Raw genomic sequence first — 18,234 nt, forward strand, 5'->3', positions numbered from 1 at the left:
CATACAATAGATTAGTAATAATAAGGAGAACTATGTGTGTGGGATAAGGAGACATATATGCAAATTCTTTGTACTATTCACTTAATCACTCTAATCTGTAAGTCTAAAACTATTTTTAAAAGTCAGTCTGTTACGGGGTGCCTGGGTGGCTCAGTCGGTTGAGCGTCCGACCTCGGCTCAAGTCATGATGTCGCAATTTGTGTGTTTGAGCCCCAGGTCGGGCTCTGTGCTGACAGCTCGGAGCCTAGAGCCTGCTTCGGATTCTGTGTCTCCCTCTCTCTCCGCCCCTCCCCCACTTGTGCTCTGTCTCTATCAAAATAAATAAAATATAAAAAAAAAATTTTAAAAAGTCTGTTACTAAAAATATATAATTATCTACAAAGGTAATAAGGTAAAAAAAAAAAAAGGTCATTTACGTAAAGTACATATACACACAACCCAAAATCAGAAAAGAAGAAGAAAAACTGAGAAGAGCATATGCAACTGACATTATAGACAAAGGGGAAATACCACTAATACATAGAGAGAGGGTCTAACAGTAACAGAAAAAAATTAGGCCAATAACTTTAGAGAAAAATGGACAGTCCAGAGAAAAAGAATTTAAAAATATAAGAATATGCTCAATCTCACTGATAACAAGAAAAATGTAAACCAAAACTATTTTGGGATTTTTTTTTTAATGTTTATTTATTTGTGAGAGAGAGAGAGAGAGAAAGAACGTGAGCGGGGAAGGGGCAGAGAGAGAGAGAAACACAGAATCCGAAGCAGGCTCCAGGCTCTGAGAGATCAGCACAGAGCCTGACGCGGGGCTCGAACCCATGAACCGGGAGAACCCATGACCTGAGCCCAAGTGGGACGTGTAACCGACTGAGCCACTGGGATGCCCCTTTATAGACAGGCAAGGCTGAGAAGAAACAGGCACTCTTACCACCGCAGTGCACAACCCTATCGTGGAGAACTTGAAACATGTCAGACGCTTAGAGCCAGTGATCATGATTCTAGGGCTCTAACCGAAGATACACCGGCAAAAATACAAAAAGGCAGGTAAAAAACAATTATTCGCTGTACTGCATCGCATCACTGTAGTCCCGGCTTACAGACAAAATGAAACATCAATGGAGTACATCAGAGAGACCAGAAACAGATCCACATGTACACAGATAGCTGTTTTTTGACAAAGCTACAAAGGCAATACAGTGGGGACAGAATAGTCTTTACGACAAATGGTGCTGGAAAACTAGATACCTAAATACAAATAAAGGAATGTCAATCCATACCTCACATGGTATACAAAAAATAACTCAAAATGGATCACAGTTCTAATGTAAAACCTAAAACTACAGAACTTCTAAGAGAAAACATAAAAGGAAACTCCTGTAACCTTGCGCTGGATAAGATTTCTCAGACAAAGCACCAAAAGCAGGATCCATAACCTAAAGGATGGATAAAGTGGACTTCATCAAAATTTTAAAACTCTGCTCATCAAAAGAGTATTTCCCTGTTGTCCTGAGTCTGAAAGCAAGTATAAGTAGGACCTCATGTTACCCTAGCTTTGTCAAGTCAATCAATTTAGCAGCTACAAGCGTTCCCTTTAACGCCCAGATTATGGTCTCTAACTATTCTTTCTTAATAAAAGGGCCCCTCGGAGAAATTCCAGGACTCAGCCGGGAAATGTACAAGATGAGCCAGGAACATACTATAGAGACAGAAAAGCAAGACAGTTATCAGACTGGCGGGTTTGTGTCAAAAGGATTCATTCAGGCGCCAAACTGAATATGTTCCCGCTGGCCAAAGGTAGCACACTTTGAGTAGCAATAAGGATAAGAACTAGAATGGACCGATTGTGCATATCACATATGCTAAAATCCACCAGCTCAAAGAAGACTAGCCTATCAGTGTTGAAGACGCTGGGGAATCAGCAGGGTGGCCGCGGGAGACGCCTTGACGGTGTGTCCCCAGAGCAGCGGGCAGGGGGATGGGGCAAGCCAGGACCGCTAACACCGAGAGGGACTGTGGTGCGGTGCCTCCCACAGGGGGAAGTCCACATCAAACCTAGAAAGACAGATCACTGAACAACCCCGAGCATCAGCTGTACCCAAGGCGATTTCAGCAGCGTTAAGGTCCCGTGGTGGATTTTCAGCCAGAACCGAGCCAGGCATTTTTAGCTGAGACACCAAGAGGCAGTTCAAGCAGGGCTGGAACAGCCAGGGGGGCTGATTTCCAAGGGAACCCCCAGGCTCCATATGCTCTTTGCAGCGTCCTCCCCAAGCTCGCATTGTTTGCAGGAGAACCTGCATCAAACCTTGATCTGCAGCCCTTCCTCAGGTCTTCAAGACCCTCGAACCTTACCGCGGACCTTGCATTTGGTGGAAGAGCAGCCACGACTGTGGGAAAAGAGCCGCAAGATGCCGTGGCACACGGACGACAGAATGAGACGGGTCCTGCAAGATGGCCAAATTTTCACTGGCAACCTTAAGGCTTTTGACAAGCATATCTTTGTGACGCAGATGAATTCGGGAAGATCTGAGCTAAAGATTGCCAAGCAGCCATAGAGTGAAGAAAGGGAGTTTGGGGTCTGGTGTGGCTACATGGGAAAAACTTGGCTTCCACGACTCCCCGGAGACACGGGCATCGTGGCATCCCACTTGCTGGAGCTGCAGGAGGCCCTGGGGTCAGCAGGGCAGCGGGCAGAGGAGTGTGACTGGTGTTCCAATCCCCCAGACTCCTACTGGATGAGCAGACACTGTCTGAGGGGCCGGGGGCCATCCCAACAGGTAATGAGTGACTTCCCCCCACCCACTCCTGCGGGCCGAGCAACACCACCTCCAGGCATTATGGCTCCTTCACCTGGTATAAGACCACCCGTGGGCCCACCAGCTGGGCTTCCCCCTGCTTGAGGGACACCAATAGGCATGCCCCCTCCAGGAACGAGACCCCCTCTGCCAGGAATTAGTGGTTCAACATCCTCCCGGAATGCAGCCACCAAGACTCTAGCATACTATCAATCCTTCTTAAATCGCTTTTTTTCTCTGCAATGTATCTTGTGAAACTGTGTAGAGTGTTTGTGAGCATTTGTTCCCTCAAACTGCATTAATATTAGCCAATAAATGCATATAACAATAAAAAAAAAGAATGTTAGGGAATCAATTCCTTATTTTGAAACATAGTAGATAAGAGAAAAAAGAATTAAGTGCATATCCTGCTTTCCTTTACAGACTATTCCGCAGGATAACTTAGTAGCTGGTCTGAGGGAAGCTTCTCTTTATAGAGGTATTTCAGGCAATAATGAAGTAATAATGGCAGAATAGTTTAGGATGACCATTGAGCAGCCACTAATAAGGTCATGGAGGCGCATGATGACGACGTCACAATAAAGACCAAGCCAATGTCATGTAATGTCCCCTTTTTCAGAAGTCTCCCCTCAGGTTTTGCGTTGTTTCTGATCATAGCTCTAGAACTAACTAAAAATAACAAAAATAGAAAGCATTTAATGACACCAAGCCACGCAATGAGCCCAGAATGTGAAAATTCCATAGAACAAATGACAAAGTTTCTTCAGAGAAAATACTGAGGAGGGGAAGAAAAAGAGGAAGGAGAAGAAAAAGAGAAATGGAGACAGCGACAGACAAGGGGACCTACTTTTTAAAAGAATGACAAAAAAAATCCATTGCAATGTACAGACCTTGTTTGGATCTCGGATCACACGGCAAATGGTAAAGACCTCTTACAACAATGGAGGAAATGGAAACACCTTATCACATTAAGTAATTATTTTTAACTTCTATGGGGTGTGAAAACGGGATTGTAATTATGGTTTTTAGGAGTCCTTTTCTTTTACAGATGTGTACAAAAATATTTTTAGTGTCCATGAAAACAATACACAATTTGCAAAGGATATACAAACAAAAAGATAAATTATGTATTAGGAATAGTTCCTTATGTGATGGAAAGGGAATCCTAGAGGGGAACTGGATTTGAATCAACAAATCCTAACCAAATGGTGAAACAAAGTGACCAAGGATGACAATGTGCCAATAATGTGTGATTAATTCAGCCCTTTCCAGTTGAAGCCCAAAAGGAAAGAAACCAAACCAAACCAAACCAAACCAAACCAAACCAGCTTTCATATACATGGCCTTGAACGCTGTAACTTTCATGAAACGTACGTGCATTATCATTCCAGTTGCACATGGAGAAACTGAGACTCACTCAGCATTCCCAGGAGCCGCGGCCAGTAAACACCACAGTTAGGACCTAGCCTCCCACACAGAGCCAGAAGCCCTACGACACCTATGTACTCGTTGAGTAATTTGAAAATTTCAGACCTGACGAAGCACAGGATAATAGACACCACGTTGCTTCTGCATACGTTTGCTCATTAAATATCTATCCTATAATTAACTCTGATATACGGTCTCTTTCTAGTTCCCTTTGTAATGATTCTGAATGTTTCCTTTGAGTACAACTCCTGTCTCAAAGAGCCTTGTTGTAATAAACTTCTATTTTAGACATAAATGCATTTTTTCATGTAAAAGGCATTGTAGATAAAAGGAAGAGAGGACAAGATTTGTAGCATTAATTTTTTTTAATGTTGCACATCAACATTTTTATGCTAAGTAGTAAGTTAGAATTTGGTTCATAAAATTGTTTTAAATGAAGTGTGTGTTAAAGATAAGGCGGATTTAAAGAATTATGCACTATTTGGTTTTAGAAATGAAATTCTTTACGGCAGCCTACTGGATGGTATGCAGGATTAAGTGTTGCTGCTAATAATGTTGGGGCCATATTTAACACTATTTAAAGATCTGTTATGAACGTGGCTGCAATGAATTGGTGTTTACAAGGGCAGGAATACTTGCATCTAAGAGGTAAGTGCCATGAACAGAACATAAGGTCTGCCTATGGAGTTGCATCTATGGCCTATCCGTCTAGGTTTCTATCACTGAAAACAGCCTCAAATTGTTTTTCTCACGGACAGCAGAGTAGCAATTAACAAGAGTACAGAGCAGGCCACGTGCAAGCCAAGTGCCTGGGTGCATCTCATCCCTGCATGATACTAGCTGTACGTAAGACCGGTCTATGGCATGATATGTTCTGCTTCTCTAGGCTTCCATGATGTTCTGTAGATATATCTGGAACTTTATTTTATTGTGAAATCATCATCTATTTAGGGATGATACTGAGTAACTCTTTGAGAGTAACTTATTCCTCCTCAGTCTAGCAATTTGTTAATACCAGATACAAATAAGTCTTTAATAATATGCTGGTCAAATGAATGTATGAAAAAAACTCATCCAAGTCCTTTTATTTTTCGTAAGGCTTACTCTGCTCTGGGAAATATTTTATGGTGTGAAATATACTCAGAAAAAAATATTAAGCTCTATTCATAGCTTTTCAATTACTATTATCAAAATTTCAAAGAGTGCCCACTTCTTAACAGCCTAGCTTCACCCAGGAGAAAATAAATCCTTCCCCTGAGCGGCATTTTTGTACATTAACCTTCCCTGATAAAATAAGACCAATGTTCCATACTCTGTGCCTTTTACCTTGAGGGCTTCTGGTTAGGAGTGAAATTGGCTTCCTATCATCAGACAATTGGAAAGGCCAACGTGTATGTAATTAATCAATTTTGAGGCCCCTCTATCAACAGGACTTTTTCCAAAAAGAAAAGACTCTGATTCATTATCATTACTACCTCAGCTATGATAGAATATTCTTCTTCTTCTTTGATAAGAAAACTGATTGTGTCCATTCATTTTTATTTAAAAACACATACACTCGACAAAAGTCGGCAGTGAAGCCTATTACTCGGTTATAAAGAGTGATGTGGTATTTATAGGTTATGTTTAATGAGTTTATCCATAAATTGTTTCTTCTACACCGAATGGCATCGTGTCAAGGTCACGAATCATGTAACTGGAAATGGTCATGGAGTGAAGAAAACTCAAGGGTCAATCTGACACAGATTTGGAATGTGGCTTTTCTGTTAAGGAGTGGAATAACCCTTGGAAGTCAGTTCATCTTTTTAAGACCCAGTTTTTTCATCTTGAAAATTGGGTCATATTGTCTCCACCTCATAAGGTGTTTTGAGAACAAAATAGGTCTCAAGTGGGAATCACCTGAGGAACACTCCCTAAATATACATAATCACAACTCAAAGAACTACCTTGTCTGAACTTCTAGTATGTTCTTTCAAAAAGCTGCACATGGATAAATGATGGTACATTTAGATACATCCACACAATATTGTACTAACCAGTCATAATAAAGGTATGAGGATGATTTCTATTGCTGAATATGGTGGTTTTCAAAATATATTATTAGGTGAAAAAAGGAGATTGAGACAGATGTATACACTATGCCAAATTTCATATAAAAAGGGGGAAGTGAGAAAATGTGTACAGATCTGCCTTGTTTTGCCTTTTTTTTTTTTTTTTTTTTTTGCAAGAATCTAGAAGATTCTGAAGGAGGGTAGTGGTGGTGAGGGAGACTGGAATAAACACAAGTCCTCTCCTGAGGTTATCTTTTTATCAAGCTTTGCCTTTGGATTACGTAACTGTTGTAAAATATTTAAATAATTAAAAGATAAAGTCTTATAACTTCAAATAAACTATAACAAATGAGCCTAAGAGTATATTAAATTAGTAGCATAACCACAGGAAGAAAAATATTTAATGTTTAAAGTGAGAAATTTTAGATACAGTGCTCTGACTGGGATATAATTTAAAGACAGACCTACAAAGAAATCTTAAATTTCGCTCACTAGGTTCACTATTAATAGTAATGCGGGAACTATAAATTTGAAACTAGCTACTATATATCATAGTATAATACAAGCATGACATTTCAAGCCAGGATTATGAGGGGATTAAAGAAATAAAAATATAAAGTAAAAGCAGTTTAAAAACTATGTGTTAAAACTGAATTCAAAATATCAAAGTGACCTCGTGATTTATACTATACACACATACACATACCTTTTTGTGTTTTTTTTTTTAATGTGTATTTTTTATTTTGAGAGAGAGAAAGGACACGAGACGGGAGGGGCAGAGACAGAGGATCCCAAGTAAGTTCCACACTGTCAGTGCAGAGCCTGATGCGGGGCTCAAACCCACGAACTGGGAGATCATGACCTGAGCTGAAATCAAGGGCTGATACTTAACCAACTGAGCTATCCAGGTGCCCCCTTTTTGTTGTTCTAGTTCTGTTCACTGAAAAAGTCTAACCACAGCAGCAATGGGCACACGTATGACCTAGATCCTGGTTTCTAAAAATCATCCCCCATGCTGAAGTATTTACCATAATGTGATAGGACATTTGCAACTTACTTTCAAATGGTTACCAAAAGAAAAAAAGAAAAGAGTCTATACACAGAGTATACATGCTAAGATGCTTAAAAATTTAAAAATAGTTGGAATATGTTCATCATACTAGTCTTTCAAATTCTCTGTAAATAGGACTATTTCCATAATAAAAAAAAAGTTGACTGAGGAGAAAAATAAAGCTATGCAGGTGATTTCAGTGCATATTCCTCAGTGAGCCACTCTCGATACACAGAAAATGCTTGAGGATGGTTACTTCTCCTTCATTCTTTTGGAGACCTCAATATGGATTCAATGACATTCAGGGAGTAGGCACGGATTCTAACAGAAAGCTCTAAAGCAAATGGCCCACAAGTAGGATTCAGAAAATTCCTAGACTATTCACGGATGTACCACAGAACTCAATATTGTTCTATGCGTAGTTTCCTCATCTGAGAAGCAGAAACAATGAATGTGAGCGTTCTGCTTACAAGGACTGCTGGAGAGTCAAGTAAGAGCATGAAGACAGTATTTCATAAATGTAAAGGGCTGTATAACTCTACAGATAGATTTTATTTTTTTAATGTTTTGCTTATTTTTGGGGGGGGGGAGAGAGAGGGAGGCAAAGAACCCAAAGCAGGCTCTAGGCTCCAAGCTGTCGAGCCTGATGTGGGGCTCGAACCCACAAACCATGAGATCATGACCTGAGCCAAAATCGGACTCTTAACTGACTAGAGCCATCCAGACTCCCCTATAGATATTAAAATATAATTTTCCAAACTTTCAGGATCAGAGGCTATTTTATGAGTCACACATGGCTCCCAAGAGATTTCAGTGGTATAGTAACCGTCAGTATGTCTTCGACACTTAGGTTATCCTAAACTACTAGGTATCACATTAGTAGTCTCTCAGTCTGCTTCAGAAGGCAATATGGGATTGGGCCATCTTTAGTCTTATTCTCTGTTAAGTTTAACCCTCTCAGTCTATAGATCATCGTAGGTTACACTCTGCTTTGCTAACTTGGTTCCTAACTCTGATGCATTTTTATATATATCACTTAAACCATTCCATATGCATCTAAGTCAAATGTAATTCTGGTCATGACAAAGTTATGAACAACTAAGTGGAGCTTTTAAAAGACAAAGGTTTATATAGGACAGGGTTTTTCAAAAGGAGAGGGAGGGAAGGAGGAGGGGAGAGAGGGGGAGGGGGAGAGAGAGAGAGAGACAGAGAGAGACAGAGGGAGGGAGGGAGGGAGGGAGGGAGGGAGGGAGGAAAAACAAATAGAAAAGAAATCCTGGTCAGTTGACCCGAGAGACAGAATACTTACTTTCCTTCCTCTCAGTAAGACAGGTTTACAAGTGCTGAGATTTTTGATGTGTGTATGCATGCACATGGATGTTACATGCAGTGTGTGTGTGTGTGTGTGTGTGTGTGTGTGTGTGTGCGTGCGCACACGTGCGTGCGTTTGTGTAAGAGGGCAAGGGACCTTACACCATTCTATGGAAGACCTTCGTAAGATCCAGGATGAATGTGCAATTTAAATAAGTCCCCTCAAATCCCAGCCCTCCTAGCTGAACTTTATTTGGATATGTTTCCCACTTTTTCTTCACTTTCAGTTTTGATCACTTTTGGAACAAAGGAGATCAAAATGCTCCCAAATTCAGGGGGAAAAAAGCCTTAACGGGATAAGAAGTAATACAACCCTGCTGGAGCTGTACAAAGCCCTTTATATAGAAACTTTCACTCGTGCCAATCTTCCTCCCAGAGGCTCATTTCATTTCCCTGCTGGTAACACTCAAATCGCTTCACAGTTCATTGATACCGCATTGGCAACCTTTTGTTTTCAATCAAAGGAAGATGCTGAAGCAATGCTCAATTGAACTAAGTATACATGACACAATGTACTCGTGTCCTTGCCACAGAGGACCGTGGAAGGGGAGATAAAGGAAACCAGGACACCTTGCGTCCAATATTCCATTACTTTACCTACAATTGGATTATGATAAATTACGATGACAGAGCTCAGACAAACGCTGATGCGGTCTTTTCTATTGTTTTACCCACACACGGCACTCTTATGGATTGCATCAAGCCTCCAAAAATGATTCTCTGTCACCCATGGTTGAAAATGAAAAGGCAATGTTCAAATAAGTTTTTAAACAGTCCCCAGAGACTGAATTTGCTATTTCCTCCCGTGCTTCTTTGGAATCACTGAGGGATCAACCGTAGGTTTTTGCTGATGGGCATCTTTCTATAACCCCCTCCCCCCACTCCCCAGAGTGAAACACTACTCTAAGGTCAAAGAACTTGTAAGCTGTATGGGCATCAGGCTGTTACTTCATGCCTTTCCCTTTGAGACTTCACCATATATCCAGGTTGCCTTGAAACCTACCACCCCTGCCACCATCATCCTCATCCATTTGCTCGAGGGTAGAAATGCACCTGTAGCCTCTCAAAGCATCAATCATTCCCCCAAATGAGCTTTCAACCAACTAGGAAGAAAGTACATGTCAATAGGGAAGTAAGTGGACTCAGTCACAGCCTGGGATGCCCAGCCACGTGTATTTTACAAGAGGAGGGGATTATGAATACTGTTGATAAAGGGAGTGGCACATTTCTATGTATTTGGATTTGGCTAGCATCGGATGAACTAGGTGTGATCATTATTTCATCCTGGATCATAAAAATGCAATTGTAAATTTTTTAAGGTTTAGAAAATGAGAAAAGTTATAACTTAGTAAATTTTGTTTTATGGATAGACTGTTTAGGGCCTGTAGGAGAAACAAAGTCTTTAAAAAGCAATGAAAATGACCCAGATGAGGGGAGTGCATGAAGGCTTACTTGGAAATTCTGTGTAGGAGTCAGAAAATTTGAGTAGGGCTTTAAGTGAGTGACTAAAAGATCATGTTTGGCACAGGAAAACAGTGGTTATGGTCAGTTTCCCTAGGCTGTATAACACTGAGAAGACGACAGACCAGAAAGAGGGACACTGATAGGTCAAACTCAAAGCTTCCTACTTGGGCTCAGACCAAGGTGCCCACACAGAGGAGGAGGGGAAGGGCGCCCCAAGACTGCAGAGCTGGGGACGGGCCAGGAAGAGAAGACGGACCTGAAATAGGTTGAAAAGTACTTCGCCAGCACAGAGTGATACAATCAGGGTCCGTCAATGTGCCAGCCATCTTATACAGCATGATGGCTGCACCTGGGCTCATACCTGGAAACAAACGTATCATCCCCAACATGCACGTTCTGGTTTTGTTTAACTTGGAAAAGGCCTCACCAGAATAATTTTAAAAGCCATCATTAGTTCCCAGGTTCGTCCCCCAAATCCAACTGCTCTGAGTGAACAGTGAAGAAGGGTAAAAACCAAGAGCAATGTGTTTCTACCTCCCTTCCTTCCCACTTAGTAATCAACTCATGGTAATCTGGCTTCTACCTCTATTTTGCCACGAAACCTGCCTGATTAAGTTTCTTCTCGGCTGTCAAACTTATTATTACATCTTTTATATTCTCAACACCTTAGGTGGACATTCCCTTGTCTCTTGAAACTCTAAACTACCTTGGTCTCAATGACACGACTCTTTCAGTTCTCCTCTTTCTTTTCTTGTAAGGTATTCTGTCTCCTCTCTAGGGCTCTGTCATGGCTCTTTTCACTCCAAACCTTCTTCCAGGATGTAAGGGTCCGCTCCTGACTTTTTAGTTGCCATGAATATGTTGATGATTCTCAGGGTGTATCACTAGGCCAGGCTATATGTATGTGTGTGTGTATTTGTATAAATTGAGTAAAATCATATGTGTATGTATGTGTGTGTACACACACACACACACAGAGGGAGAGGGAGGGAGGAAGAAAGAATTGCCTAAAAGGAGATATATTTTGTAGATACCGATGTATCTATATCAAGGCACTTCTACACAGTTTCAAAGACAGATCAATCTCTTTATGTCCCCACGTCGGCTGACCAGCTTCCCATCTTCACCTGTTCTTCTCATATTCTCAATTTCAAAGAAAGACAGCAACCAGTTGCCTAATCCAGAATCCTAGTCATTACATTGATTCCTCCCTCTGTGTTCCTCCAAAGAAGGCTTTGGACCACACATCCCAAGAAACTCCATCAGCAAAGTAAAGTTGATTTATGCACCATGTCTGTTTTGGATTTCAGAGTTGAATGACCTCCATCCCTTCCCTAACCAACTTATCCTCCATATTGCTACCAAACTAAACTTTCTAACTGGCAATCTAATGCCATTCCCCTAATAAAAATGCTTAATATTCTGAGCTTTGCCATCAATATAAAGAGCATCTTCTTGAGAATGCAAACAAGTCCCTCGTGGTCTACACCTTTCTTACCTCTAGCTGCATCTCGTATGGCTCCCCAGGATCCAGCAACGCGGTGTTCCCCCAAATGGGCCAAATTCTCTCAGGCTGCCTTGCACATGACATTAATCCCTTTATTCATCTCTTTGCCTACCTCTCCATCAGATATTACCTCCCCTGGAAAACTATCTACATGATCAACTTGTCCCCAACCTGTCCCCAATCTGGATGAGATGCTTTTTCCATGTCATCCCCACAGCAGTGTTTTGTTGTTGTTGTTGTTGTTGTTGTTGTTTTCAATTAAAAAAAATTTTTTTGGAGGGGGAGGGCAGAAAGAGATGAGAATCTTAAGAAGGCTGCATGCCTAGTGCAGAGCCCAATGCAGGGCTTGATGTCACGACCGTGAGGTCACAACCTGAACTGAAATCAAGAGTTGGATGCTTAAACAACTGAGCCACCCAGGCGACCCATATTACATTTCACTTTTTTTTTTTTAACTCAGTGTTTTCTCCTAACAGATTTCTGAATCTTGCAATTTATACTGCTGGCTTTTCTGCTGAACCGTGAGCAGTAGAACAGAAGCAAGGGGTTTTAATCCCACACTGTCGGTGCCCACCACAGTGTCCACTACCTAATGGTGTTTGAAGAATGTTTGCTGTTGAAATATTCTATGCTACAAATCAACAAAACAGAGCACAACACCTACGAAATAAACTCATTATGAATGTGTGGTTTAACTCCTCAGTTACATAAAATAAGCTTAACTAAACAGGGATAAAACCACAGAGGAAATATTTCTATGGCAATCTAAAGAGGACATTAGGGCACTCAGAAAAATGAGAACTGTATAGCTCTAGAATTTTTTTGTCTTAGTGCACATTAAAATGTCATGTTTTCGTAATGACGTAATAAGGCTAACCCAGTGTTCTGAACAGGATAGGCGTTTCATTTATAATTTTAAACGATGAGGAGGGGCAGAAGAAAAGCACACAGAGGAGAAGAGAAGAGAAGGAGAGAATGGGCCCTAGAAACCCAGGCAAGGTCTGAAGCGAGGGAAAAGAGGAGGATGCTCCGGGAAGATGTGTGTCTCTGTCTGCTTTCCACGTGGAGAAGGTGCCGCCTGCCACAGCAGAGCAGACAAGCCAGGGAAAACGAGTAATGCAAGGACACGGTTCGAAGGTATCTAGTGTTTAGGTCAGACACTGAGTGGCAGAACTTTCCCAGAAAAGCAAGCTTAGGTGGGCGGAAGGCAGAGGAAGGAACGGGTGTTGGCAATTTGCCCTATGGAAGAGGAACTAGAGGGCTCAATGTGGCAGCCCGGCCGTAGAAAGGAAATGCCTGGTGGCCCTTTTCAGACCACTGCTGCCTGAGATGCATTTTCAGGATCATTTTTCCTTCAAAGAAACGCTGTGTATGACCTTGGGCAAATCACTTAAAGTCCTTGCAATTACTCATCCATAAAACGATCTTTATGGTTTTATACTATTTACACTAATATTTAACGGTTCTATGCTACCATATAGTTTATATTCTGAGAATCACTTCTCTGGTGTGGACACTGATGAGATGATCCTGGACACGTGTACATGTGGGTGGACATCCCACAACCTCAAGTCCTCAGCAGAAACCACCATGCATGGCAAAGTCACATCACGGATATCCAGCTTCCATCAGACTCTTAACATATTTCTATCATATTCATTACCGGCACTGCAAACGTCTAATGTGTAAAATGTCAGAAATTTAAACAGGAAGTGATTGTTCTAGTGGGAGAAAAAACAAGCAGCAGTAAACATGACGGAGATCATGAGGAAGAAATATTTACAACATATTTAGAAGTCGGCTCTGTGACACCATTCCCCGGCATCAGATAGTGGAATCCTGAGTAGGAATCATCGAACAAGGTTTAGGATAATGTATAAGGCACGCCTTATTAACTCTTGGACATCTCATTTCTTGGTCATAAATCCTATTAACTTGTATTACCAACTGCCATAAAACTTGCAGATAAAAGATAATTTATGCTCAGTGTACAGAAGCTAATGTTTCTGTACTCCTGAGAAGCACAGGACCAGAAAATGAGAAAGTATGTATGAGAAACCCGGAACCGTCCACACTGCATGGTTAGCATGACAAAGATGGCTGGGAGCACCCAACTGTCTTCATAAGGAATATAGTCTCGCTGGTAATTGATATCACTGGTGTTTCATGTAGAAAATGTCTCTCGCTGATTTCATAAAACCTTCTGTTCGTAAAAGGTCGTAATGCCTTATTAAGAAGATATTTTTGGAAGTAAAAGAGGAACGCTTACTTTTAAGGGAGGAGCCATTATGCATTCTATTTTTAATTTTCTATTTAAAAACTGGCAGACTGAACATTCCTTCAAAGTAAATGCTCCCTACTGAGGCTTTCACTCATGATGACACTCTGACCCACAGCAAGTGAGGTATGTCAAAACATAATATCAAAGACATTATATGTTTAAAACTCAACCAGCGAAAAAATTTCAAACATTTGCCCATATATATAAATATCTACATAAAGATCTGGAACTACACTATTGTCTCCTTGTTTTAAAATTCAATTTGTAGTAAGCAAAATGAGTCAGAGAAAGGGGACTCAAAAGAGAATGTAGACCAAAGACTTCAGGCTGGACCAACCCCGACAACCCTAAGGCAACTGCTCCTGGACACACAGGTCAGCCCCTAAAAACCATGAATGAAGGATGCTTACTTATTTATATAACAGTCTCGAGAGTCTCACACGTAGATTATTACAGGAATGCTAAGATGATTTGAGGGTTGGGGTGGCTTTTTAATAAAGATCAAAAAAGGCATGTTTTAGTCCCATGGTCTACGGCTATCCTAGCCACTTAACAGACACAGATGAGGGGCACCTGGGGGGCTCAGTCAGTTAAGCGTCTGACTTAGGCTCAGGGAATGATCTCAAGGTTCATGAGTTCAAGCCCCACATTGGGCTCTGTGCTGACAGCTCAGAGCCTGGAGCCTGCTTCAGATTCTGTGTCCCATTCTCTCTCTCTCTCTCTCTGCCCTTCCCCCACCCACACTCAGTCACTCTCTCTCAAAAACAGACATTAAAAAAAACCACACAGATGAGTTCTCTTAGCCTAGCACAGCACCAAAACAAGTATCAAAAAAAACAGTTCCCATGTCTCATGTCTCCTATTACCTTCAATGTCAGACAATCTATAGTTCTAGAATCAATTCTAGAAAACACTGCTCTGAAAAATAATACTCAAAATAATTAACACTTACATTGAATTTTTACCATTTTTGATGTATTTTAGCAAAGCTCAAAGGTAATCTTAATCTTCTTAAATGATAAAAATTCTTGTTGTATGTAGATTTTGTCATACTTGAAGAAAATTCAGTTATTTTTAATTTAGGGGTACAAGGTGGGATATACCCTTAAAGTGTACCTCAAATTTATCTCATTGAAAATAATGTTGTGGATAATACATACACACACACACACACACACACACACACACACACACACAGCCCTATATACACACATCAACTGGCCACTCAGTAAAACACTGTTTATGGATAATCACCAGCCTATGAACTGTAACTAGTTCTAAGAGTTCACTATTTGTTGGGGTGCCTGGGTGGCTCAGTCAGTTAAGCATCCGACTTTGGCTCAGGTCACGATCTCACAGTTCTTGAGTTCGAGCCCCAAGATGGGCTCTGTGCTGACAGCTCAGAGCCCAGAGCCTGGTTCAATTCTGTTTCTCTCTCTCTCTGCTCCTGCCCCCCAACCCCACTGCTCATGCTCTCTCGCTCTCTCTCTCTCTCTCCCTCAAAAATAGGTAAACATTAAAAAAGAAAGTTTTTAAAAAGAGCTCGCTATTTGCTTGTTAGTCCACTAGCCCCAAGAAAGAAGAAATGTAATGTAGTAGAAAGCATAGAGTCCTATCTGTCCTGCTTTCCTTGTGGTATTGTTATGAAGCTCAAATTAGATGCTTCTTGTAAAAGCCCCAAAGTTAACTTCCTTTTCAAAAACAGCTATTTGTTGACTTTCAATTAAAAAAATACATTAAAAAAATTTTAACCATTCTTTATTTGGCAGTGAAGCATACCGGATTGATTTTCTTGGGCCCTAGTTCCACAATATTTGAAAACAGTTTCAATTTCAAGTTATGAGGTTTCTTCTGTCCATCGTGATGATGATTATGATCAATCCTGTTAACGAACAGTAACTGTAGACATCGTTTATTTTAAATTTTTTTTAATGTTTATTTATTTTTGAGACAGAGAGAGACAGAGCATGAACAGGGGAGGGTCAGAGAGAAAGGGAGACACAGAATCCGAAACAGGCTCCAGGCTCTGAGCTGTCAGCACAGAGCCCGACGTGGGGCTCAAACTCACAGACTGTGAGATCATGACCTGAGCTGAAGTTGGTTAAGTAACCGATAGAGCCACCCAGGTGCCCCTAGTTTTTAAATTTTTAAAAAATGTTTATTTAGTTTTGAAAGAGAGAGAGAGAAAAAGACAGAGCTCAAGTCAGGGAGGGATCATGGATACAATATATATACAATATATACAATACAACATAAGATTGGTTCATATCCTAAACCCTCAAACACACTCATTTTGACTTTTGCATTTGTATCACTAAATTGTCTTAGTGGTCTCTTCCTGAAAGCAACTGAAAAGCAGGAACCTAGTATGTGTCTCTGGGAAGATTTCTCTGGAACTGAGTGCCAAACAGGAGCAAAGCCAGGACTGGTAAAGCAAGAGGTGAAGTCTATGGTAAATACTGTCACCCCTCCACATGACAGGGGGTGTGATCATGCAGAGCTTTGTGCCCCACACTACGTAATAATTCTTTCTTAGGAGAGGCAAATGAGACACAATTACAATAACCAGAAAGAGAATCCAGAAGGCATTGTTTTGGGGCATGTAGGCTATACAGGTACACTTGCAATGATAATTATGTTTGGAGAACTGAGGATTCTGTTTTCATTTTATTTTATTTTTTTAATGTTTATTTATTTTTGAGAGAAAGAGTGAGAGAGACAGAGAAAAAGTGAGGAAGGGGCAGAGAGAGAGAGGGAAACACAGGATCTAAAGCAGGCTCCAGGCTCTGAGCTGTCAGCACAGAGCCTGATGTGGGGCTTCAACTTACAGAACGTGAGATCATGACCTGAGCCACAGCTGGACGTTCAACTGACTGAGCCACCCAAGTGCCCCAGGAGGATTCTGTTTTAACAACTAATCAAAGTTTAACATATCGTGTAAATGAGAAAAAAATTATACTCCAAGAAATGATCTAAGGTCATGATTCCAGACTTTTCATCCCCAACTTCAGTTGCTGGCGGTTTGAGAGAGACCGCGCTCTGTGCTCACAAAGCGATTCCTTTCCCCGACCACCGCCTTCCTTTCTCAGAAGGCCTTGCAGTGGGCTGGGGAGTGTCACTGTATTCCCACCGAAGGTGATATAAACATGGCCAGGCCTGGCCTTTAAAAATATGCAGTGCCACTTTCTAGCAATCTTTTCCTCCAGATGCTGCAATTTCTTCCAGTTGGCTTAGATATAAAATGGAGGAAGCCGCCGAAACCAGACCAGATACTGATGAGAAAATAAACTTTAAAAACTCAATCTCAGTTAAACCTCTGAGATTGGGAGTTAATTATTCCTGCAACACAGGCAGGGTAAGACCTGCCTTACAGAGACACTATGATAAATTAGCATCCTGACCAACTTAAAGCAATAAAAAGTGCTAGAAAAAAATTAAAAAGAATCTTTTAAAATGCATCAAACATCTGTGTTTTTTTTCTTTTGTTTTAAGAATACTCAGAAGCCAAAAACTAAGGTTGGACTGAAAACCACACCTAACTTTCACCTCTGAAATACTTGGTGTTTACCAAAGCCGATGAACTTGAGCTTTGGTTTCCAAGACATCCAAGTACAGAAAGTCATCAGGAGACAAAGCCCAAGGCCTGCTCAAGGTGTGAGTGCAGGAGAGTGCACCAGATAAGGCAGAGACTCTCAGTGTAAGATGAATATAAATAACACTTCCACTGGACCGCCAGGAAAACCCTGACCAAACCCAGGCACCCTGTAGCTGAGAAGAGGGAGCAAGTCTCCCGTGAGCACCTGTAACCAGAAGTCAAACTCGCGACATACTGCCTTCAGAATTCACACCACCTAGATGGTCAAAAAGTCTCCAGCAAGATGTCCTGAGTTGTTAATGCCTGTGAATAACTGGGTTGGGAGTCTGCTCTAAACTCCCCCTTGGACTCACTTTTAACTCACACTTCAAACAATTCCCACAGGTAAAGTTCCCAGAAATATAAGGTCATTGCCAAAATTCACAACACACAGAAGGAATCGAGTTGACAAAATATAGAAGCAAAAATGAATACAAAGGACAGCGGGCTTACAAAGAACTACAGGTACTAGAATTATTCTTGACCATAAAATAAGTATGACAATTATGTTTTAAGAAAGAATCTTGAAACAGTGACGAGAGGACAGGCTGACAAGAAAGAAGAATCATGGCAGGAATTTTAAACACCGTGGATGGTTTTAGCAGCAAAACAGACATGGCTGAAGCAGAAGGGTGATGTGGAACACAGGTGATGA

At 41.1% G+C, this 18,234-nt stretch overlaps 1 protein-coding gene and 1 pseudogene across 14 annotated transcripts in view; one reads left to right on the forward strand and one right to left on the reverse strand.

Annotated features, from left to right (window-relative positions):
• The window catches only part of TPK1 (thiamin pyrophosphokinase 1), a 349,214-nt gene that overhangs the window by 114,053 nt on the left and 216,927 nt on the right, over positions 1-18,234 (reverse strand). The window lies entirely within an intron of this gene.
• LOC125931050 (small nuclear ribonucleoprotein-associated protein N-like) lies at positions 2,406-2,994 on the forward strand (annotated as a pseudogene).

Source organism: Panthera uncia, chromosome A2 (genome assembly GCF_023721935.1).
Source record: "Panthera uncia isolate 11264 chromosome A2, Puncia_PCG_1.0, whole genome shotgun sequence".
In the NCBI taxonomy this organism is placed as follows: Eukaryota; Metazoa; Chordata; class Mammalia; order Carnivora; family Felidae; genus Panthera; species Panthera uncia.